This window comes from Antechinus flavipes, chromosome X (genome assembly GCF_016432865.1).
Source record: "Antechinus flavipes isolate AdamAnt ecotype Samford, QLD, Australia chromosome X, AdamAnt_v2, whole genome shotgun sequence".
Classification (NCBI taxonomy): Eukaryota; Metazoa; Chordata; class Mammalia; order Dasyuromorphia; family Dasyuridae; genus Antechinus; species Antechinus flavipes.
The window spans coordinates 16,385,684-16,391,912 of record NC_067404.1 but is presented as its reverse complement, the minus strand read 5'-3'; positions in this window follow the sequence as shown (position 1 = coordinate 16,391,912).

Here is a 6,229-nt window from a genome sequence, read left to right as displayed (position 1 = left end):
TCATCATCTTTTTTTTCTTAATGAGCTTAAATTATTGCATATTAGCCATTTAAATGCAAACACCTACATATAACTTAAATAACTTTTTCTATTTAATTTTACTGATCAGTGTTATTATACTCTAAAGACATTCTAGTGATTCTTTCAAAATAAATACTGTCATTACCAGAAAGTACAATTTATATCATCTGGTAACAGTCAACAAATAAGTTATATTTTTTGTTAGAGGAAAAAAATATACACACACACACACACACACACATACACACAAAATGTTTCTCCCCCCAATACTTTGGCTTCTACTAGAGCTTTCAATTATAGGAATTTTTGATACAATTGTATGTTTATATACACCCTACAATGCCACTAACAAATCGAAGGTCTGAATATAGCTCAACACTCGGGTAAAGGTGCTTTTTTTTTGGGGGGGGGATGTCTTACAGCTCAACAATTTTTAAAAATATTTTCCCTCTAATTAAATATAAAACAATTTTTTTTACATTTGTTTTCAAAACTTTTGAGTTCCAGATTCTCTCCCTTCCTCCCCATTCTCATTAAGAAGGCACATATGAAGTTATGCAAAATGTTTCCATAAAAGTCATGTTACATGAGACAACTAAATGGTGCAGTATGTAGAGCACTGGCTCTGAAGTCAGGAGGACCTGAATTCAAGTTCGACCCTAGACATTTAATATGAGCTATGTGACCCTGAACAAGTCAACTGCCTCAAACCCTGCTCTCCCCAAAGAAAAAAAGTCACGTAAGAAAACAGATTTCCCTCTCTCCCTCCCAAAAAAGGAAAACTTTTTCTTTTTTAAAAAAGTACACTTCAATCTATATTCAGACACAAGCAGTTCTTTCTCTGGGTATGGATGCATTTTTCTTCATGAGTCTTTCAGTGTAGTGATGGATCATTGTGTTGATGAGAACAGCAAAGTCTTCTGTAGCTCATCATCCCACAACAAACAATACATTTCATTTTGCTTGAGTTTATGGAGAACTTAGCAAGTTTTTCTAAGAGTATCTTGCTTGTCATTTCTTACAGAACAATAATATTCTATCTTTGTCACATATCACAGTTTATTCAGCCATTCCCCAACTGAAGAGCATCCCCTAACTTTTCAATTCTTTGCCCTGAAAAGGGGGCAATACCTATAGACCCTTTTCCTTTTTAAAAATTTCTTTTGGGATTCACGCCCAGTAGTGGTATTGTTAGATCAATGGATATGCATGATTTTATAGTCCTGTGGGCATAGTTTATATTTTTGATCATTTATTAATTGGAGAATGGCTTTTTGAAATAAATTTGACTCAGTTTCCTATACATGTGAGAAATGAGGCTTTCTTTGGAGAAACTTGTTTCAAAATTTTTTTCCCAATTACTATTGTGAACTGTATTTCTCCCCCCCCCCCCATTTATTCCCTCTTTTCATTCTGACCCTCCTCAAAAGTGTTTTTGCTACTCACCACTCCTCTGCCAATATGCCCTCTCTTATATTACCTTCCCCGTTCCTATATCCCATTCATTTCCTATTTGCCTGCAGTGTAAGATAGATTTCTATACCTATATTGAGCGTGTATGTTATTTCTTCTTTGAACCAATTCTGATGAGAGTAATATTCCCTTCCCCTCCCTCACTTCCCCTGTACTTTGAAAGCTTGTTCTTGCCTCTTTTATGGCAGATAGCTTACACTGTTCCATCTCTCCCTTTCCCTTTCTCCCAGGACATTCTTCTCTCACCCCTTAATTTTTTTTTTTTTTTTAGATATCCCTTCATACTCAACTCACAGTGTGCCTCCTGTCTATATATTCTAACCATCATAGTAATGAGAAAGTTCTATTGAGGTATAAGTATCATTGTCCCATGTCAGAATGTAAACAGATAAACCTTTTTAAGACCCTTCTGACAATCTTGATGACCTCCCTTATGCTTCTTCTGAGACCTGTATTTGAAAAATCAAATTTTCTATTCAACTCTGATCTTCTCATTACAAACACTTGAAAACCCTCTCTTTCATTGAATATCCTTTTCACTTGAAGGGTTATGCTCAATTTTGCTGGGTAGGTGATTCTTGATTTTAATTCTAGTTCCAATGCTGTTTTCTGGAATATTATGTTCTAAGCTCTCCAATCCTTTAATGTAAAATTGATAGATCAGTATGATTGATCTACTCTTATAAGGAGATGTTACGGGCCAGAAGAAACAAGGTACTAAGTAGAACTAATGTGGTGATTTTCTTCTTTTAAAATAATATTTTCTCTGGGTGAAAGCAGGTTTCTCAGGGGAGGTTTTCTATAGGCAGCCTTAGTATCAGTTGAAAGTAATAATCACCCAAAACGCAGCCAGGTGATAAAAGTTCAGCTCTTTTATTGTCTCCAATATAGCCCGATTAGCTTAGAGGCCTATCTCTCTGCTTGGTTCCAAGAGCTCCCTCCGAATGTCTCCAAATCCAAAGGTTTGTCCTTCAGCCTCTTGGTTCCAAGAGCTCCTTCTGAATGTCTCTAAGTCCAAAGGTTTGTCCTTCAGCCCAGCCAGCACAAAGGTGAATCTATCTTGCCTCTGAGAGAGGGCTTCTGGCTGAACTCACTTGATACTCCCCTCTCAATCTAAATTCATCTGAACTCCCCTAACTGGGCCTCTGCTTTCTTCTTATATATCAGAGAATGGGATTATGGGTTTTCTCCCATAGTGCTCTCTGGCCCTAAGCGCTTCAAGGGAGTTGTGAATTTGGATATCTCATACTAAACTCTGAAATCTCCCAAACGTGTGAACTCCAATGAATAAAGGTGTGAACACAAGCATTGTTTCTATTCTACTTACTACCTTGTTTCTTCTGGCCCATAACATCTCCTTATAGGAGTAGATCAATCATACTGAACCATGCTAAATTAGATAATTATTGTACTCTATCTAATGACTTAACAGTTTGTAAAGATTCCAACAAAATAAAATCCAAGATCCTTTTGCAATTATGCAATTGGAGTAAGAGAACTAACTTTTCCCCTGCTTCCCAAATAAACACTTCAGATAGTAGCAGTATGAGTTGGTGTGCCACACTAGTTAAGGCCTATGGCAGAACAGAGCCATAAATCATAATTTGTTTCAAATCAGCTTTCTCTCCTGTATTTGAATTAGCTAATGCTTAGTTAGGTCTCAACATAAACTTCTACAAAATTCTGTAATATGAATTTTTAAGAGAGTTTTTATGTTCCATGTCAACACTTTTGGTTTCTTGGTTTTTGACAACTCTACAAATATTAAATGTAACAATATTAAAAATTAAACAATAAACAACACAATCTAATAATTCTACATAGAATAATTAACCTATTACCTCTGTTCAAGAGGATGAATCCCCGGAACAGAGATTCCCAAATTCTGTCCCACAGAACCCTACTCTTAGCCACAAAGTTCATACAATCACAGACTCATGAATTTAGAGTTCAAAGGCACTCCCAGGCTGTGTAGCCCAATCTCTTTATTTTACAGATGGGGAGCCCAAGCTCATATATCTTGTTCAAGATCATAAAGGAAGCAAGAATCACGAATGGGTTGTACTTATCTAATGGCATCAGGAATTTCATATATATATGATGCATATTCTAGATAAATAATTATTGTGCTGAACAAAATATAATACAGGCACATTGAGACACATTTTCTCCAAGGCAAGGTAACCATTTGTTAACAGTGATGGGTATATTGGTTAATAAAGTGAGTTTAACTGTCCTCCTCAATTAGATCCATCACCCCAATGGAATGATAAAGACTATTTTCTTGAGCCCCCCATAGAGTGGAGACAGGAGTAATTGGGAAGCTTTATGATTAGTTGAAGTTGTGGAAAGTAGATTGGTTTGATGACCATGGCTTAGTGTGGAACCCAGAAAGCCTGTAAAGGGTTAAAGGGGACTGTGAGGGACTGGTCGGTTCTTTGAAACCCCCACAGCTGTGAATCACAACACACATGCGACTGACACAGATGTTGCTTGTTAATTGGGAATGAAATAAATCAAGGGGAAGAGGAAAGAAGTCAGAGAATTCATCTGCCTCTCAGTCTCCTGGTTTCACCATCCTTTCACATGGCCCGAACTATTCTGCTGGTCAGAATGAGATCCCCAGCGGCCATTAGCAGGTGGCTCCCATAACAGCTCTTTATCAATTCAGGAATATTAATTGGTTTTAGGGGCCTCAATTGCCTTAGGTAATCTTGGCTAAAACATCGGAACCACCCACATCAGGATTTCCCAGTAGCTATTCCCTAGGAGACAGAGACCAAAGCACCCTTATTTTTAACCAGGAGAGAAGAGTGCAGAGCCTTGGGGAGCAGCTCAGCTTAAACTAGTTTCCATTTACAGGTAAATAAAACGGGCATCCATCCCAGGTTAAAACTGATAAGCAAAAAAATGCATTTCAACTTAGAAGTGTTCACATTATTCAACCAAGCCATTAGTTCAGACTGGGATAGAAGGCATTTTTTGAGCTAAACTGAGAAATGGATTTGACAAAAGGGTCAGTAGGACAATTACAGATTATTGGATGTTATAGCATGATTTTTATTTTCCTCATTACTAATTTGCAACTACTATCCTGAGTGGATCCATTTTATTTTTAGAATGATTAAAAAAACCACTTTGTCCTTTCAAATATTAATATGGCATACCACACTAATGAAAAAAAAAATCCTAAATATACTGGAAAGCTAAACACTAGAAATCTAAAAACAAAGTTTAAAGTCCTGAGTTCAAAAGACGTTGGAAACTTCACCCTGGACAAGTCTCCAATTGCCTTAAAAATCTAAATAATGCAATAAACCATAAAATAAATAAATTGTTATTATTCTAACTTGGCTATTTAACAATTTAAAAAAACAATGATTTGAACTTAGCTCCTCCTGACCCCAGAATCATTTTTTTGGAGGAAATTAGAAAAAGAAGAGATGAAATGTTGTGTATGAAACTATGACCCCATTGGGAGTTTCTTGGCAAAGATACTAGTGTGCTATTTCCTTCTGCAGGCTATTTTAAAGAGGAAGCAACTGAGGCAAACAGGGGTAACTTGCAATCACTTTTTTATAATAAAAGTTGATAGATAAAGTTGTTTTAGGAAACTTTCTAGCATCTAGGTTAAAAAAAGGAAAAAAGGGGAAAACATCTAAAGAATTATATTTTATGGCTAAGGTCTAAAAGATCAGGCCTAAGTAGAAGGTGACAGGTGAGCTTTTAAAAATGCCTTCTTCACTGAGCTTTTGAGGCTCATTGGCATAATTTTTGTTTGTTTTGTTTTGTTCTTGTTGGACAAAAAGAATAAAAATAAAACAAAGCACCAAAAATAGATAATTGCATTTTAAAGAGTAAAAACAATTATATTTTATAGAAGGGAGAAATGAAACATGATCATTAATCAGCTATGACACTAGAGTTGACTTGATCTCTTTTGCTGGCCTCCAAACCCCTCTACTTAAAAGCAAAAACAACTTCCTATGTAATTACATGTACACAAATGTATTTTTGACCCATTTTTAAAATTTATCATCTCTGTAGAGTACTATATATCCAGCAGTCCCAGCACTCAGTATCTACTAGCCGCAGTCTTTCTCCTAAACTCACATCTCATATCAGCAACTGTGTTTTGCACACTTCCAAATCAATGTCACATAGGTATCTCAAACTCAGTATATTGAAAATTTAGTTCATTATTTAAGTACAAATTCCAGAATTTCTTTGAAAATTCTTTCAAAGGCACCATCATCTTTTAATAATTGATGTGATTAAATCATCAGTCTCAGTGCCATTGTCAACAACTTACTCTTTCACATTATATAGACAGTTAATGGTCAAATATTGTCATTTGCACCTTTACAACAGCTCTCATATCTGTCTGCCCTCCATTCACAAACCAGTAACTTAGTTCTGACGCTCATCTTCTCTTGACTGGATTACTGTAACAGTTTTCTAATTATTATTTTTTACTCAAATCTCTCCTCCCATTTAATCTTCACACAGTTTTGAAAGTTTTCTAAAGTGTAACTCTGAACCTGTCATTCCCAAACTCACTAAACTCCATGGCCTCCTTATCATAACCTTGATCAAATATAAATTCCTATATTTGTCATTTAAAACTCTTTCTAATTTAGCCTGAATTCCTTTTATAACTATATATTATCCATTAATCCTTTTGGATGTATTTCAGTCCAGCTAAAATGGTCTTCTTTCCTAACTTTCAGACGAT